The sequence below is a fragment of the Pseudochaenichthys georgianus genome, chromosome 8 (assembly GCF_902827115.2).
Source record: "Pseudochaenichthys georgianus chromosome 8, fPseGeo1.2, whole genome shotgun sequence".
Classification (NCBI taxonomy): domain Eukaryota; kingdom Metazoa; phylum Chordata; class Actinopteri; order Perciformes; family Channichthyidae; genus Pseudochaenichthys; species Pseudochaenichthys georgianus.
The window spans coordinates 24,556,673-24,577,233 of NC_047510.2; positions in this window are offsets into that span (position 1 = coordinate 24,556,673).

Genomic DNA, 20,561 nt, shown 5'->3' on the forward strand with positions numbered 1-20,561 from the left:
ATATATTTTACAGTTAATTAGAATAAAAGTACAACTAAATACTGTGACTTTACAGTTGCCATGCCCATGGAATTACCGTGTTATAGCAGTACAGAGCTGTGGTATTATGGTACCTTGCTGTACATAAATTACAGTAATTACCTGTATGTTCACACTATTACTGTAGAAGTAATGCAACACAGTAGCCAGTAATTTACTGTGAATATACACATCTAAATAATACGATAATATATTGTAAATTTGACTGGGATTGTACAATAACTACACAATTCAATCAGCTCAATCAACAAAGAAAAACAAAGAAAATGCCCATTTTAACTTTTTATTACTCCATTGAAGTGCAAAGTACATTTCACAGTGTCTTCGAAATGTTGTTACGGCCCCAACCTCTACTCCGTGGTAGTGGCTTGTGCTGAGACCCGCAACATGAAAGAATACACGCAATAACCGGTACTTAGTAACGAGCATTTATTGATAATCAGCCGTTTGCTCACACAAGCGAAACAAAAAGAGGTCTGGAGGACTGGCCAAACGGAACAAACAGAAGGAGGGAACCCGAACCAGCCACACCACGGGCCGCCTAACCAAAAATCAAATATAAACCCTATGGGAAACTAAATAAAGCCGCGAAAACTGGACTACCAGGTCCTCCAGGCTAAACATAAACACATCTTCAAAAATATGGACTACAGCTCAGAATGGCAAAGAGGTATTCTAAGGACAGTGTCTCCGGCGTTAGGATAGGCGAGACATCCTTCTCCTCCAGCTTCTCTTTATACACACGGCTGAGTGGAATTTGGAACACCTGGGCAGAGGCGGAGCCAGGGGCAAACCAGGTGCAGACCAGGTGCATCTGGGCAGAGGCGGAGCCAGGGAGACATAAAACAAGGAGGGGAGCACTTAACACATGTCTACACAGACATCCACTCAAAGTCAACAATTTTTCTGAAGAATGTGCTGACATGGGGGTTTAAATTGCCATGCCTCTTTTTGGCTTTCGAGTCCGTCTCAGGATTAATGCAAATGCACCTGAAAACACTAAGCCAAGACAACAATTTCAATTTTACATAGATGTATATGTTGCCTCATTTATTTTAAGGCACATGCAGCGGTGCCCCTTTCAATTTAAGTAGAACCTGCACCAAAGAAAGAAATTAGTATTTAAGAGCGATAAAAGCAAGAAAATCACTTAATTTGTTGTGTTATCACAGAGGATGGTCTGAATACAGTATTTTACTATGAAATAATACAGTAACATGTTGTGAAATCCTGGTAATCATTTATCCTGTACATTCACAGTAATTAACTGTGCCTGTATTGATTTCACTGTGAAATTCTAAATTACAGTGTTATATTGTGAACATTACAGGTAAAGACTGTAAAGTGGTAAAACAGTAATTTATTGTAAAATATTACAGCTAAATATTGTGAAATCATGGTAATATTTTACAGTGTACCCAGAATCCTCAGCTATCGTTTGGGACTACACCATGTGCTTTGCTTCACAAACCCTGTGATTAGTCCTCAAGCTCTGTGATTGGTTGACCTCCAACTGCATTCCATATGACATTTTTTTTCCCGTAAAAGATCAAATCATACTTTATTCAGCAGTGCTTGCTTTACTCTTTGAAAGTCATCACATGAATGCATTGTAAATGGTTCGGCTGCATTAAATATTACACATCTGTCGTAGTTCTTTATTTATCTACAGAGATCAGGCCTCAGAATAGACCGGAAACCATTCTTTTACCGTTCTGTTTTAATTTTACAATAAAGTTAGTAGTAATATTTTGTTTTGATATTATTGTTTTTTATTAACTACTAGACCGCTGGGTCATGTTAAGACCATATTTTCTGTGTTGTTGTGTTTTTTTTTCATTGCTTTTGTGTTACAAATATCAAACCAATAACAAAATATATCCGTTGTAAACTAAACCGGAAACAGCAGTATATTTTATTTTGTTAACACTGTAAACTTGACAGCTTTTTAACCCAAACCACCTACTGGTTAAAGCACGGTATTATACGTTGAGAGTAATTTCAATGCAGGTAGATTGTGTTGCTTTTTAATGACTGTTTTAAAATGCCTTTTTCTTAATGTCTTTCATTTTTGTAAAGCACTTTTGAATGTGTTATATTTTATGAAAACATTTAAATATTAAGAGTACATACAAAATAGGAGGAAAGTAGAAGGTCAATGATAGGCAAGGCAAGGCAAGGCAAGTTTATTTATATAGCACTTTTCAACGCAAGGCAATTCAAAGTGCTTTACAAAAAATGAAAGACATTAAGCATTAAAAAAAAAGCTAATAAAATAAACATTAAAAGGAAAAATACATGGATAAAAGTTACAGTGCAGTCTAAAATATGAATAGTTCAATTAAACATGAAAAGAAAAAGTACATGGATAAAAGTTACAGTGCAGTTTAAAATATGAATAGTTCAATTAAAAGCAGGGACAAAAAGAAAAGTCTTCAGCCTGGATTTAAAAGTAGTAAGAGTTGCAGCGGACCTGCAGGTTTCTGGGAGTTTGTTCCAGATATTTGGAGCATAATTACTGAACTCTGCTTTACCATGTTTAGTTCTGACTCTGGGGACAGAAAGCTGACCAGTCCCTGAAGACCTGAGAGATCTGGATGGTTCATAATTTAGCAGGAGGTCAGAAATGTATTTTGGGCATAAACCATTCAGTGCTTTATAAACCAGCAGCAATATTTTGAAATCTATTCTTTGACACACAGGAAGCCAGTGTAAAGATTTCAGAACTGGAGTGATGTGATCCACTTTCTTAGTGTTAGTGAGGACTCGAGCAGCGGCGTTCTGAATCAGCTGCAGCTTTCTAATAGATTTTTTAGTGAGACCTGTGAAGACACCTTTGCAGTAGTCCAGTCTACTGAAGATAAAGGCATGGACAAGTTTTTCCAAATCCTGCTGTGACATTAGTCTTTTAATCCTAGATATATTCTTTAGGTGATAGTAGGCTGATTTAGTAACTGTTTTAATGTGACTGTTGAAACTCAGGTCAGAGTCCATCAGTATCTGGTGTGAGGGGTTGGGTTAGGGTTAGGGTAATGTTGTGAATCGAGTGGCCTGTGTTCGTCGTCCATAACATGGGCCACTCGATTCACAACATTACCCTAACCCTAACTCTAACCCTACCCCTCACACCAGATACTGACTGGTTTTCGGACCCCCCCAGACCCCCCCAATGAAACAAAACTGCACGTTTCAGAGTGGCCTTTTATTGTGGCCAGCCTAAGGCACACCTGTACAATAATCATGCTGTCTAATCAGCATCTTGATATGCCACACCTGTGAGGTGGGATGGATTATCTCGGCAAAGGAGAAGTGCTCACTATCACAGATTTTTTTCAGATTGGTGAACAATATTTGAGAGAAATGGTTATTTTGTGTATATAGAAAATGTTTTAGATCTTTGAGTTCATCTCATGAAAAATGGGAGCAAAAACAAAAGTGTTGCGTTTATATTTTTGTTCAGTGTATATCATATTCCAATCACTTGTATATAGACTCTTATTGCACTATTGCACTTTTTTACTATTTTTCTTTTTCTTGCACTATTTTTTCTGTGTATCTGTTTTATTGTGTTGCACTGTTGGAGGAGCCTGTGACCTAAGGGGGAGGGGGGGGCCGGTAGGACACGTTCGATTCCTGTTTTGGTTAGTGTGCCGTCGATGGGATTCATTCCATTTCAAAGTGCTGTTTGATGCTCCATGTAAACTTCTCGCACTGCCACTCCAACATCCAATCACAGAGCTTGAGGACTAATCACGGGGTTTGTTAAGCAAAGCACATGGTGTAGTCCCAAACGATAGCTGAGGATTCTGGGTAGTGTAGTGTCTTCTGCTATCCTAAACTCCGAAAAAATATTTGTTTCTCCGAATCAAATCGAATCGAAAAATACAAAAGCATTGTACACAATTCAAACCAATCAATGTTGTGTAATTAACAAGGATAATCTGGTGTTTTTGAGTTGATGAGTAAAGATATCACTGTAAAATCAATCGACAGTAAAGAGAATACTCACTTCTCACTTCAATAACCTCCGTTATCCAATGGGAATGGACGTTTGCCTTTAAATGCTGCCGACATGGACCGATGTGTTGCTTCCCTGAGCGTCAAATACCGCCGCCGATGGGAATACATTGCAATCAGTTGAAAGCTCTTTGCGTCCGTTTATGAAGCTGAAGGACACTCGGCACGTCACAACTGCAAGCCATACAGTAGGACCCTGACCAAGCTTTGTTCCTGGACGTTCAGGGAGTGAGACTGTGTTATACAAAACATAATTTATATAAGCTATTTTTTTTAGTTGAACCAACATTTATATATCTCAAAAGAAAAGCATATTATGACCTGCATCAAACTGTCCTCGTCTGTTGCACTTCAAAATGACCGCAACATTTCGAGATGTGTTTTTGCAAATAGTTATTAAACCAACAGCATACTGTACACCCTTACAAAGGATAAAAGCATTACATTGAGAAAGAGCTTTTCCACTACATTTGTTTGTAAAATAATTTAAAAAATAAATAATTAGGTACAAAAAATATTGATAAGCTTACTGTTTTACAATGTGCGGAGAATAATAATGACCTTGTAATGATGTAATTGTTATCCTATAATGTAGAACCAACCTGACCTGACCTCCAAACTACAGGCGAAAGAGCAAGATTGAAGCAATTTAACCCATTTATCCTGTGATTTTAACATTCACTTAATATGCATTTAGGTTTGATAGTTTCAATGCAAATGAGAAGCTTTGGTCGCCTCAGGAAATCTTCACAGTTTCTCAGGGATCTCCCACTGCACTGCAACAACATTAGCTGCCACACACTGACACGTCCTCTAAACGTCCTTGTGTACCCGCTGCTTCCTGGTCTCATCCCGCTGCATGCTCACCTCCTCTCAGAATACAGTAAAGGCTCTGGAACATTCAGATAAGGATTGTAATTTTGCCAGCCAGTGCACTTTGTGTCCACCACTAATGGCTAATAGTGTAAATAATTATAAAGCTACCTTGCGATTACTCGCGCCATGGCTTTATAATTAGTTTCTCTCTCCTCTCCCTCTCTCATTTCACTGAAGTGGAGGCTGAGAGCGATAGATCTGTGTTATTATAATTATACAAACTCCAGTTAATGCGAATCCATAGACTGTTTTAAAGAAATCATTCAGCCCATTGTGACAAAGAGCCAAACTCATACCTGTGATTGATCTGTTGGATAATTTTCAGAGTGCAAAGAACTGTGAAAATCCTTTTATGCCTAAATTAAAACGTAACTTAACCATTACTGCTGTAATGAAAACAATTAATTGATAATCACTTCAGGCATGTAGTCAATATTTTTCAATGAACAATGAGTCAACTTTGTTTATTGTCAAAGGTGAAAAATCAAAACTTATCAACCAACTCTGCAGTTCTCCTCTGCGTATGTATTGATGCACAGCACTTTGGATTGGTTTAACAGAGTGTTTAAGTTATTTTAAAAGCTTCAATCTTCAACCTTTTTTCCAACAACTGAAAACAACTGTTTTCATCGAAACATTGATAGAAAAATGTAATAATAACTCATTATACCCACTATGTGGTCAGAACCATATGGCAGACACAGTTAGCTACAGTACCAGCTAGTAAACATACTTAAAGGAATGGTATGCTCATGACACTCATTTTTTAAAAATTATCATCCGATAAAACAGACCAGTCTCTGCCAGTCTCTCTTTTTTTTTTTTAATCCGATGACATTATCAGTGATTTTAAACTGATTATATACCGAAATAACATCAACACTGTGGGCGCCGCCATTTCCCGGACGTGACGTAATCCATGCGTTTGGTTTTCGAAGACACGTTGATCTCCATGTTATTTACTGTAGTTTCTCTCTTCAAATATGCCTCACTGTATCGCGAAATATTGCCACAATTCTGATAGGAACAATCCACGGAATGCTCGGTTCCATCTGTTGCCAAAAGGTAAGCATAAGAAGTACATTCGGAGGCAGTGGCTAGCGAAATGTGGCCGGCCCGAACCGAGAGATTTACAGGCTCATGTATGCAGCGAACATTTCACATTTCCGGACGACTACTCTGAGAGTATGATCAAACATAACATGGGATTTAAAGAACAACTATTACTCAATGGAGATGCAGTACCATCGGTCTTTCTGGTGTCATCACCGACCAGGACACCAGTTCGGCCAGTTGAGAAATCGCCCTCTGCAAGTGTGAAGCGACGGAGGAGCAGAAGTAGTGCTCGGAGTAAGAATAAGGTATGTTATAGCGCATTTCCATTGCAGCGGCTAGCCCCGTTTTAACGTCCAGGCCAGGACAGTTTTTGGTGGCCTTTCCATATAGCGTAGTACCGGCTAGTGTGTATTTCCCCCCAGTTTTTCCGGCCCCATAAAATCGTGATTCTATGGCCAGGGACAACGAAGCTGAGTATGCTAAACTAGAGAGGGAATCGCTAGCAAGGGTGGTACTACATGCATACATATAGTATCTTATATCATCTTCCTATTATACACGCATGCATTTCCAAACATTTGGACTACCTATGTTGCAAATGTATTATCTTTTCAATTTACACACGGCATCTATTGCACGTCTGTCCGTCCTGGGAGAGGGATCCCTCCTCTGTTGCTCTCCCTGAGGTTTCTCCCATGTTCCCTTTAAACTGTGGGTTTTCTTCGGAAGTTGTTCCTTGTACGATGTGAGGGTCTTAGGACAGAGGGTGTCGTATTGTCATACTGATATGTATGGCTGAATTCCCCCATCCAATCTCTTCACATTGGTCAAAACTTGTTCCTCTGCGGTCGAGTCCGAACTGAAATATTCCACCATGTTTCCGTGTGTTGACAAAGTGAACGCATGGATGACGTCACGACCATCACGTGACTACTGAAAATGGCAAACATGGCAGCGGCCAGACGGAATATACAGGTCTTGATAAAAAAGAGCTATAAAATCATTATTTACCGGGGAATATAGCTGATTTCTTCAGGGTATGGTTTAAACATAACGTTTCACTAAATACTGAAGTTTTGATTAATTATCTAATGAGTGGACCATTCCTTTAAGTGTAGCATTTTGAAGCTAAAGGAAAATTTCTGTTCCTCAGTAAATGCTAGAGACAAAAAACAGACTTACATTTTCCGCAAAAATACTGGGCTTTTCACAATACAGGGTTTTTTGCAAACTGAATTAGAAGCACAATGCGGTAAAATACATATAACATTTAAAAAACAATGTTAATAGATCTACTGTATCGCTGCATGCATACCAATTTGGGGATTTAGTTTTATGGATAAATACAAGGCACTACATGTATATCCTGGAAATTTGGAGGATGAATTAATTTAAATTAATCCTGAAGAGGCATTGTACACATTAAGCTTTAGAAATGTAGGGTTTGGAATATCTGTTGATATCTTTAAGCCTTTAAGTTAGAAACAATTATTTACTAATTAAACATCGATTTCAAAAACAGTGATGGTAATACATGAATAAACTGTATAGAAAAAAACAAAAAAACACTTGAAGTGGCATTTAGCTTTTGCTGTTCGAAATTGATGAGTGAAAGGTCAGAAATCTCTTCTGGAAAACTCGTTTCTATAACACTAGGTCTGAAAGTAGTCTTTTAATGGTTTTATCACGGCTACTTTACAATTTCTGCTCAGTGTTCCTCCTCTCTAAGATTATTGTTAATCATGTCTCCTCAAAATTCAAATCAACATATATAGAGAAAACACTATTCATATTAGCAGACTGAAGTCATTCCTTTCTTTCCTTCTTGAAGACTGTTGCTGTCAAGACTTGACATCGATTTGTCATCCTCATTCAGAGCCGAATCAAACTTCATATAAACCCTTTGCTTAACACTGCCAAACGGAGAGCGCAGGGGGTTGACTTCAGCGTGGCGATGATGAGGATGCGGGTATGGAAGTGCTTCTGGGAGGCACTCAGAGAGATGAGTCATCAGCCTTGGCTCAGTGACCAGGCTGCCTGCAGTCAGACCTGGATCACTTTCCCTCCATCAGCAGGATGTTAAGAGCCAAAACCCCAAGTGATCTGCAAAGTGAGGTCTGAACGGGGGGGGGGGGAGCGAGCAGTTTAACAGTGCGTGATGTGGGGTAAAAGAAAAGCCTTGTTTTCTTGAGAGTTGTAACTTAGTTGTTGAATAAAACCTGGCTGGACTGACTATACCTGAAACTTTATTGTTTCAGTAATGGATCATTTCTACATGTCATTATGTTCAGGGAATATAATTAAGATAATGCACTTGCTCTCTTAAAGTTATTAAAGGTAATAACGTTTATTTTTTGTAATAAAGGGTCTTTAATTTTCTTGGTAATGCAACATGTTTTGAGCAAGGATCACACGTTTTTTAAATGATTCAAACAAAAAATAAAAAGTGACAGTGACACTTGTTAAAACAGGGTACAAAAATACTGGACTCAAATGCGACGGCTCAGATTTTAATGAAAAAATAAAACAAAGTTTTAACAAAAAATCACTCAAGCGAGGACAAAACAAAACTTCTCGATTTCAAACAAACAAAACTCTTCTCTCTGGTTTTAACGCTGGGTCTCTGGACATGGAAGCACACTGAAACAAGACGAACTGGCACAAGACAAAGGGAGACAAGGACTATTTATACATGAGGGAATAGGGACCAGGTGGGAACAATCAGGGGCGGGGCAGACACTGACGGAAAATCACCCAAAGTGAGGAATTAAAAGGACCTGAAAGGAAAGACAAGAGGTAAGTACAAAATAAAACAGGAAAACGAGACATGACATGAAATAGACAGACAAGACATGAAGTAACAAGAAAACGTGACTCTACATAGAAACCTTACTAGACTTGGAATTACATACCTGACTAAACATGAAGTGACAGACATAAAACAAACACGACTAACACAATTGACGAGACACCACAGTACCCCCCCCTCTAGGGACTGCTCCGGAAGTCCCAGACCCTCCTGGATGATCCTGATAAAAGTCAGTGATCAAACTCCGATCTACAATGAAGCTTGCAGGGACCCATTGTCTTTCTTCGGGACCGTAACCAACCCAGTCCACGAGGAATTGTTTCCCTCGACCACGGTTACGGACTCCAAGCAGTTTCTTAACAGTGTAGACAGGACCACCATCAACCATCCGGGGAGGCGGTGGGGGCTTAGAGGCGGGCACCAGAGGACTCTCTCTTACAGGCTTGACCTTCCCCACATGAAACGTAGGATGGACTTTGAGCGACCTGGGTAGACGTAAGCGCACAGACACTGGGTTAATCACCTTAGACACCTGGAAAGGACCCACGAACCTTGGGGCTAGCTTTCTGGACATGACATGAAGGGGTAAGTCTTTGGTAGCCAGCCAAACGCTTTGTCCAGGCCTATAGGATGGAGCAGGTCTGCGATGCCGATCCACCACCTTCTTCATCTGGCTGGCACTGCGCAGGAGAGCACGACGAGCACCTGCCCAGATCCGGCGGCACCGACGGACCATGGCGTGTGCCGACGGGACCGTGACCTCACCTTCATTGGCAGGGAACAAGGGTGGCTGATAACCATAAACACACTGGAAAGGAGTAAGTCTAGTAGCTGCGGTGGGCAGTGTGTTGTGAGCATACTCGACCCACACCAGGTGCTTGCTCCACGATGCCTGGTTCTGGGAAACGAGACACCGCAAACAGGTCTCCAGCTCCTGGTTGATCCGCTCTGATTGGCCATTGGACTGCGGGTGGTAACCCGAAGACAAGCTGACGGTGGCACCCAGGAGATGGCAGAACTCCTTCCAAAAACCTGAGATGAACTGGGGGCCTCGGTCCGATACGATATCCCTGGGAAAACCATGAATGCGGAAAACTTCACGTAACATGACCTCTGCCATTTCTTTGGCAGAGGGGAGCTTGGGTAATGCAATGAAATGTGCCATCTTACTGAATCTGTCCACCACCGTCAGGACGGTGGTGTTTCCCTCGGAAACGGGTAATCCAGTGACGAAGTCCATGGAGAGGTGTGACCATGGACGATGTGGAACAGGAAGAGGCTGCAGCAGACCCATCTGAGCTTGTTTGGAGGTCTTGTTTCTGGCACAAACGGTGCAGGCTGCCACATACTCTGCCACCTGTTTCTCCATAGCCGGCCACCAGAAACGTTGCTTTATCATAAAGATTGTGCGTTTAACCCCCGGATGACAGGTGAGCAAAGACGTGTGAGCCCAGTGAATTACCTGTGAGCGAACAGAAACAGGTACAAACAACCTATTTTGCGGGCAACCACTAGGAGCCGGGCTCTCACCATGTGCTTGCTTCACCACAGATTCTATTGGCCATGAAACTGCCCCAACCACACAATGAAGTGGAAGGATGCTTTCAGGTTTTTTGGCAGCAGGTTCAGGCTCGTACATGCGTGACAAAGCATCTGGTTTCACATTTTGAGAGCCTGGTCTGTATGACAAGGTGAAGTTAAAGCGACTAAAAAACAATGACCATCTAGCCTGGCGTGGGTTTAGTCTTTTGGATTTTCTAATGAATTCCAGGTTCTTGTGATCAGTCCATACTATAAATGGTTGTTCCGCCCCCTCTAACCAATGACGCCAGTCTTCTAAGGCTATCTTTACTGCCAAAAGTTCCTTGTTCCCCACATCGTAATTCCTCTCTGCGTCTGTCAACTTCCGTGACAAGAAAGCACAAGGATGGAGCTTGTTGTCCTGAGCAGACCTTTGGGAGAGCACCGCTCCGACGCCTTCGTTCGAGGCATCCACCTCCACAATGAATTGTCTCTGCGGGTCAGGCACTGTGAGGATTGGAGCGGTTGTGAACAACGTCTTAAGTCTTTGAAAGGCTTTCTCCGCCTCAGTGTTCCACTTAAAAACAACATGAGAAGAGGTTAGTGCATGTAATGGCGCCGCAATGGTGCTAAAGTTTCTTATGAACCTTCTGTAGAAATTGGCAAAGCCTAAGAATTGTTGGATCTGTTTCCTGTTTGTGGGAGTTGGCCAATCTTCCACAGCACTAACCTTTACTGGATCCATCTGAACATGGTTAGCGGTGACGATATAACCCAGGAAGGAGACCGTCTTGACATGAAACTCACATTTCTCAGCTTTGCAGTACAGTTGATTCTCCAACAGTTTCTGGAGTACTTGGCGGACATGTTGAATGTGAGTTTCCTCATCCGGTGAGAAAATTAAGATGTCGTCAAGGTAGACGAAGACAAACTTGTTGAGAAAGTTCCTCAACACATCATTGATCATACCCTGAAAAACACCTGGAGCATTGCATAAACCAAAAGGCATAACAAGATATTCGTAGTGGCCACTCGGAGTGTTGAACCCTGTTTTCCACTCATCCCCCCCCCGAATTCTGACGAGATGATAGGCGTTTCTGAGGTCCAGTTTGGTGAATACTTGGGCATCCTGCAACAGTTCAAACGCTGTAGACATTAGTGGAAGGGGGTATTTATTCTTGACAGTTATTCCATTGAGTGGACTATAGTCTATGCATGGACGGAGGGAACCATCTTTCTTGCCCACAAAGAAAAAGCCTGCAGCCGCAGGTGATGACGACGGTCTAATGAGTCCAGACTTAAGGGAAGAGTCAATATACGTCTTCATGGCCCCTCTTTCTGGTGCAGAGATGGAGTAAAGCCGACCTCTAGGGATCGGAGCTCCAGGCAAAAGGTCAATAGGGCAGTCATAAGGTCGATGAGGTGGTAGCGAAGTAGCCTTAGTCTTGTCAAAAACCTCTTTTAAGTCCAGATAACATGCAGGCACTCTGGACAGGTCAGTATACTCTGACTTGATGTCAGTGGTAACTCTGTCTGATTAACAGACTGTCTGGAGTTCCCAGGGGAGGCTAAGCAGGTTACTTTACAATCAGAGCCCCAGTTCATAATGTTTCCCGACCGCCAGTCAATATTCGGATTGTGCCTGAGGAGCCATGGAAGTCCCAAAACTATAGGGTGAAGTGCAGAGTCAAATAAGTGGAATCTTAATGTTTCTGTGTGAATGTCATCTATGGTTACTTGAACGGGTTCAGTTATATGGGTTACTCTGAATAACAGCTTGCCATCTAAGGCACTGGCATCTACAGGAGAAGTCAAAGGAACAGTAGTAATACCCAGTCTTTTAACAAGACCCCAGTCCATCAGACTTTCGTCTGCCCCTGAATCCACTAGTACCCCCTGAGTCATGGTGTGGTCACGTAACTGTAATTTTACCTTGGTCAATGAACGTGGAGGAAAGTCAGCTGCAGAAAATCGGCTCACCAGCGCCCTCCGTCGCGCCGATGAGCCTGTCCTTTTAACGGGCAGGAAGATGCAGCATGGCCATGTTGTCCACAGTAGAAGCAGCATCCTTCACGGAAACGGCGCTGTCGCTCCTCTGCCGTGATCCTGGCTCCGCCCAGCTGCATTGGTTCCTCGGATGATGTTGTCAGAGGTGTATTGTTTATCCATGGGCGTTGTGGGGCAGATGGGCGCACGCTGGTCCTTAACCTTTCACTGTTCCTTTCATTAAGTCTAATATCAATGCGGGTAGACATTGCAATGATAGAGTTAAGATCTGTTGGTAGCTCCAGGGGTGCTAATTGATCCTTAATAGAATCCTTTAATCCATTCATAAAGGCATCAATAAGGGCTGGGGTGTTCCACCCGCTATCTGCTGCTAAAGTGCGAAATTGTATCGCATAATCTGCCACTCTTCTGGGTCCCTGTTTAATCTGCATTAACACTCGGCTGGCCTCTCTGGCTGGTGAAGAGTGATCAAAAACATGCCTTAGAGTCTCTGAGAACATGTTCACTGACTGGCTCACTGGAGAATTAGAGGACCATTCGGCCGTAGCCCAGGCAGCAGCTCGCCCGGTTAAATGGGACAGCATAAAGGCTACTCTAGCTTGGTCTGAGATAAAGGCTGAGGGGTTATGGGTGAAATGCAGTTCACACTGTACCAGAAAGGGGCGACAGTCCCCAGAGTCCCCGGAAAACTTTTCTGGAGATGCAAGGCGAAGCGACGTTCCAGAAGAGGGAATGTGGTCTGCAGCAGCACCAGCGGATGCAACGGATGGGCTTGGCATAGTAGGAGACCGTGTAGATGATCCAGCCTCGAGCTGGGCAAGAGCTCTGTGCACTTGAACCGCCAGGTGATTAACTTGATTCGTTACAGCCTCCTGGAATTCTGCTTGGCGATCAGTGAGGTTACCAACTCCTCTGTTAATGGAGACCAGCTGTGCAGCATGGTGAGCAAGCTCTGCTCTCTGTTCTTCGACATCCACTTTAATTTTTTCTGAGTCGGCTGAGTCCATGTTGGCCAGTTCGTTCTGTTAAAACAGGGTACAAAAATACTGGACTCAAATGCGACGGCTCAGATTTTAATGAAAAAATAAAACAAAGTTTTAACAAAAAAATCACTCAAGCGAGGACAAAACAAAACTTCTCGATTTCAAACAAACAAAACTCTTCTCTCTGGTTTTAACGCTGGGTCTCTGGACATGGAAGCACACTGAAACAAGACGAACTGGCACAAGACAAAGGGAGACAAGGACTATTTATACATGAGGGAATAGGGACCAGGTGGGAACAATCAGGGGCGGGGCAGACACTGACAAGGACGGAAAATCACCCAAAGTGAGGAATTAAAAGGACCTGAAAGGAAAGACAAGAGGTAAGTACAAAATAAAACAGGAAAACGAGACATGACATGAAATAGACAGACAAGACATGAAGTAACAAGAAAATGTGACTCTACATAGAAACCTTACTAGACTTGGAATTACATACCTGACTAAACATGAAGTGACAGACATAAAACAAACACGACTAACACAATTGACGAGACACCACAACACTTACATATAGATTGATAATATATATCATAAAGCTACTGCAGGTGCATAACATGAATCCAGTCTAAAGCTTATTTTATAAAAGTCATGTTTTATGCTGTTTTTCTTGAGTTATCATTATAGTCGTTTTGGAGACTGTAGTGTCTGGTGCTGTTGAGTTGTATTGGGTTATGTTAATCGTTGATTTATATATATTTTCCACCCCATATATTCACTAAGGGCATCTCAAACTCGGTGTATAACGGCAATAAGAAGTGTTGTTCCTTAGTGTGACTGAGACTTTCCTCCTAAGAAGAACAACAGCATGAGTAGTTTCAGAAAGTGCCCCAAAACAGTATAGTTTGCGTTCAGCCCTAGGAAGTATGACAGCAGCCAAAAAGAAAGTTACTTAGCACCAAATACCAAATACCAATTACTGCCAAGGGTAGGCTGCAGTAGATAGTTCAGGAACCGTTTATTTTCTTGCCAAAACCGGAAGAACTTAGGTTTATTTGAACAATGCTTAAATGATAAGGTAAGACGTCTGAAAACGTGTTGCAGTTTCCCCTCCCCTTTATTTTGGCTCATTAATCCTGTTTATGGGTCTACGGAAATGTATACAGCGCACTTACCAACCACTTTCTCATCAAAGCCCCAAACTGCACGAGTCGACTCTACTTACAGGAGTCAAGTGGAGTCTATATTTCAAAGAGGGAACTGCATCGTAGCTGAGGCAATTACAAACAAGCTTTTCCCCTGAAGAACTGCCAGCGAGTCAGCAGTTTTCATTTGCGCTACTGTTGAAGCAACACAACACTTGAGTCTGATGTACCTTATTATGGTAATGACTAAAGATTGTCTACCTGCCTCGGGAGGGGGGGGGGGGAAGAGGAAAAAAACACTTTCCAAGTATTTATCCTGTGTAATCAAGAGGAATCACTTCAGAGGATCACAGACGTCTTGAAGTGAAGGAACAGTGGAGTCTTCAAAGGGCAGGCGGTAGAAGACTGGGTATAAACACTCGGCCAACTTCACTGCCCTCAAGCAGTGGAATAAAGTAAAACAGTTGGGAAAGGATTATTAATTCACTGCGGTGGATCACCGGTGTTTATCTCTTTTTAGTGTGGCCCAACATATAACTCCCACCTGCCACTGAAACAACACACTCTCACTCCCTAAGCGTCCAATAGCGACGTTTGGTCAGTGTCCGTGGCGTCCAATTGTGACGCTCCTAGGCTCCTTCAGCGTCATAAAGGGACGCAAATAGCTTTCAACTGATTGCAATGTATTCCCATCTGCGTCGGGATTTGACCCTCATGGAAGCACGGCATTCGTTTATGTCGGCTGCCCTTAAAGGCAATGTGAGCGTCCATTCCCATTGGATAACAGAGAATTGTACACCCGGAAGTAAGTATTCCTCTTACTGTCGATTGATTTTACAGTGATATCTGCACTACTCATCGACTCAAAAACACCAGATTATCCTTGTTAATTACACAACATTGATTGGTTTAAATTGTGTGCAATGCTTTTGTATTTTTCCCCTTCGATTCGGAGAAACAAATATTTTTTCTGAGTAAAGGATGGCAGAAGACACTACACTACCCAGAATCCCCAGCTATCGTTTGGCCTACACCATGTGCTCTGTTTGACAAACCCCGTTTTTTTCACCATTCATTCCGATGGCTGGTGTCTATGTCACATGATCTTCAAATTTCTCCCTGCAGAAAAAGAAAACATGGCCGAACTTCGTTTTATTCTAGGTGGAAAATGCCTAATTTAAAGTTAGTTTGGCCATTAAAATGCGTTTTGATGTCATTTGATGCGAGAAATATGAGTTGTTATTTCAGATTATGTGTGCAGTGGATGTACATGATCTTTAGTTTGCTAGTTATTACGAAGATTACTTCAGGAAATCAGAAATTACTTTAAATTAAATTACATTTAAATTAAAATTAAATTCAGAAATTACTTCAGGCTATCTAAAGATAGCCTACGTTATTTTCCCCCTGTGCAATTCCAGTCTCACATCTCACAGCACATCGTCATTAACAAATACCGGAAACAGACCGAAAACATTTAAAAAAAAAAATACTTTATTCCGAGTGTGCTTGCTTTTCTCTTTGAAAGTCATCACATAACGGCATTGTAATACACGGTTCGGCTGCATTACATATTACATATCTGCCGTTGTTCTGTATTTACAGAGCCCTGATGAGAAGACAAACATGAGGAACTGAAAATGTGACGTGGATCATAAATATATCAGCCATTAAACAACATCTTACATTTCTTTTCACACAATACGTCTCCTTGCAGTATCAACACTAATTCGGCTCACTTTTATATTTGATCCAATTGGTAGATAGGCTGTATTTACACCATAAAGGTGCACAGCTGATATAAAGGGACACCTGGTGGTTAAAGCATGTTATTGAATTTAATTATTTGTATTATTAGATATTAATACGATCCCTATAAAGTATATTCATTACTCGTTATTCTCTACTAATAGTTAATTAAAGACTGTATGTAATGACTATTTTGCACATCCCTTTCAAGATTTCAAGATTTTCTAAGGTTTATTGACATATCATATAGGCCTACACAACTGTGGTGTAGTTCTGCACTGAATGAAAAACTTGGGTTGCAGGTTCCTCAATAGTGCATTACAAGACATCTATCAATATTTGTGCATACCTCCAGCAATGTTAACTATGTTGAAGCACTTATTTTAACTGATATTATACATAATGTATTATACTCTTATAAGATGTATGTAGATATGTCATCTCCGGCCTTGTCAGGTATTGAACAATCAATAAATAAAGAACACAGAATTGTTGAATATAAAACACAGAATTTGTGTGATTATACTAAATGATTTTCAAATAAACACAACTGCATATTTAACTGTTACACATGCTGATGTAACGCAAATGTTCCAACTTGGGATCAATAAAGTATATCTTATCTTAAGCTGATCGATGGCTACTGTCATATTTGCAAAATGTGTCTCTGAACCTTGACAATTGCATGTTTCAGGCTTATCAATTAATGTAATGTAATGTTATCACAGGGGTCACACACATAAGACCAGCTGTTAAATAAAGCTCTTCTGACCTTAGCTGGCATGTGGGTATATATATTAATACTGCCCATAATGGGCACAAGCAATTTTCACCCATTTATTAATTATATGTTTTAAATGTGAGTGTTTCCTGTCCCCTAAACCTCCAGGGATGTACACAGTTTAATACTGGCAACTTCTTATTATGGGAAATATGAAAACGTCTTTTAAAACTACAACTCCCAGTAGAGACGTGCCATAGAGAACATGTTGCAAAACACAATAGCCAGCATGTGTAGTTCTGGGGACGGGGTGGGGGAGGGGGGACGCGGTGGACCCGTTCAAATCCAGTTTTGGACAGTCTGCCGTGGTTCCATCCCATTTCAAGTGCTGTTCGAGAATCGGCTTAACCCTCGGAGCACACTCTCCAATCACAGAGCTTGAGGACTATCACAGGGTTTGTCAAACAGAGCACATGGCGTAGTCCAAACGATAGCTGGGGATTCTGGGTAGTGTAGTGTCTTCTGCCATCCTTTACTCCTGGGAATGGACGCTCACATTACCTTTAAGGGCAGCCGACACAAACGAATGCCGTGCTTCCATGAGCGTCAAATCCCGACGCAGATGGGAATACATTGCAATCAGTTGAAAGCTATTTGCGTACATTTATGACGCTGAAGGAGCCTAGGAGCGTCACAATTGGACGCCACGGACACTGACCAAACGTCGCTATTGGACGCTTAGGGAGTGAGAGTGTGTTGACTGAAAGTGTGCTTGTTTGGCACTTTAAGTACTGTGAACAGGATAGATTGTTGGAGAAGAACCTCACCTGTACGCATGCAGTCTGTGAGAGATGATGATATTGGCATTGGTGGAAAATGTAGAACATTAGAAAACTGTATGCTGTGGGTGCATTTTCAACAGATGGTTCTATACTACATTCTTGAAGTTAAGAAAGCATCATATTACATTTCAAAATGTGTTTATATTCTAAAAATATATTCTTTCAAGAGCTGGAATTATGAATCTACAGAAAATCATTTAGCTGCAATAACCAATTGTTAGGTTGAATCGATAATGAAAGCAACTGTTAGCTGCAGACCCATTTTACATGGAATGTTTTTTAGACCCAAGTCAGAAAGGCAGTGGAGGACAAGACTGTTCAGGAAATCGAGTACAAAATGTTTCATCGCGAGCACAATGAACCATTGTTTGTATACAACACGGACTGGACTTGGTACACTTGCTGGATTGAAGACTCTTTACTCTACATATTTCTTACCAAGAAAATCGGTCGATAGGTCACTTCATTGTTATTCCAACATGCACAAAAACACAGAACCCACTCAGATTAAATCTTGTTTGCAGTTAGTTTGTCAAGTCCTAGTATAGAATAATAAAATAATAGAAGTGCAAGATTTTCCAAATGATAATGCTGATACCCTGAGATAAAATACAAAGTGTGATGGCTCTATTTGCGTGTGTACTTCCCTTCGCCTCCCTCTTGAACAGTTTCATGACTCCCTGCGGGAACATATGTGGCTTTCCAGAGATGGTTTTATAATGCCGTCTACAGACATTTACTCAGACACCGCTGGTATTTTCTGATTATTAATTCATAGAATGGATCAGGCAATGCATTTGTTTATATGTGATGTAAGCACTTTAGACCGTACAGACAGACTGATGTGTGTTTGAGTTACATGTCCATTTAACAGCATTGACAGTTTGCATCAGTTCAGATAAAGAGCAGTTGCTGATATGGCTAGGGATTTTACTCTTGTTCTCTCCATACAATTATTGTTTTTCTTATATACTTCAGAGAAAAGAGAATTTTAGTTTTAACGTGATTTCAGGTGCAGATGGCTGTTTAAACTCAATTATAACAATCAAGAAAGAGCTTAACTGTCATTGATAAACTTAAACATACTACAACCGCTGTTGATGAATAATATTCAGCCCAGTGTTTTGCTGTGAGAGAGAATATAAGCTCAAGCAAATTAAGTGTTTACTTAAAGTTTAACCTGTTAAACGCCCCATAGCCCCCGCCGGCGGGGGCTTTCCACGAAATGACCCCAGAGGTGTTTTTTTTCTTTCTAAACATCTCTAAAAATATCAACCTTGATACACAGTACTTATATGTTATAGTTTGGATTCCTAAAGCTTTTTGTCTACTATCCCATCATTCAAGGGTGGTTTTCACTATAAGTAATGGGTTTCTTTTGGACGGAAACTATAATTTAAATGTTTTTACTGTGTTCAATCTGAATTTACTTTTTTTTTTTAAAAACATCTATATTGATTCTGACTTTCCTACATCCAACTCACAGGTTTATCATTGCTTTGAGAAAAAAGATGATTAATGTACCCCTTTTAGAAGTGAAGATATAGTCATTTGTTCTGGGAATGTCATTTTCGAGCCTGAGACCTGAAAAACAGACTCAGGGCTTAACAGGAAAAGCAGAAATATAAAGCAAACAGAGCATCTACCCAAACACACAGAGGCGTGTTGGATTCATTGATCACGGCGAGGTACCCTAATTGCTGAAGATAATAAAGAATTGATTAAAGCAGCAAGAGAGAAAACACATCAACTGCATGCCAGCACCTTTTTAACCAAAGCACTTTGCACTTTGCACTTGTGCGAAATAACCTGACGAAAATTTCAAAGATTTGAAACTTTGTGAATAATGTGTTTAGGTAACTGAAACTAATTGGTTTTGGGTAATGGTAAGGAACCGGGATAAAAACTCCAGTTGTGGTACGTTCCCAATATCACCCAAAACAGCTGATAATATGTAGATTCAGGGCATTCAAGTTCTACTTCAGAAGAGAAACGTCCTGTTTTTGCTCTGATGATTCTTGCACTGATGTATCTTCTACCCTGTTTGTCGACGACTTATCGCATATTAAATTGACCATGAGATCAATACATTATTTGACTGTCTTTAGCTGCTGAGTCTGCACAGTTTACATTATGAAGTGTTCTTCTAATGTATACACATACTCAGTGAAATGTAATTGTATATGTGAGAGAGATTTTCTTTTCAGCAATGTAGATGGAAGGAATGGAGGCTGGAGTCCGCTTTATATCAAACACTGAGTTTAATGAGAGCCAACGGCCGTGAGTGAGCTCAAAGCGTTTACACAACATGCCATGAGAAAACCCTCCAACTCACTGAAGCATTACACAGAAAACACAGACGATCTACCGGAGAATCCGGGAGGGGCCTCTATTTCGCGCGTCTTCTGATCGATAATCACAAAAACACATGGATTCAGAGACAAAGACAGTCTGTTAAAGTCCTCTGGCAGTTAGTCACAGTCCCCCAACAGGAAAGCGGAACCTTTAACCCTTTAACCTTTAAACCTTTAAACCCCTGTTCTAAGTTATGGCAGACCTATGTGAAACACAAAATGCTTTTTGGTACAAACACATAAACAAAATATTTCCTTCACAGATCCACGCTTTTATCAATTCATTGATAACCAATTAACATTAGTCTAAGAATATTTTCAGTCACTACTTGATTCAAATAAAACGTCCTCAGAGTTGGGTGGATTCCTCATTACATTAATTACATCAAAAACAGAATAAGATTGGAACAGCCAATCATAATGGTTGATACAGACAACCATA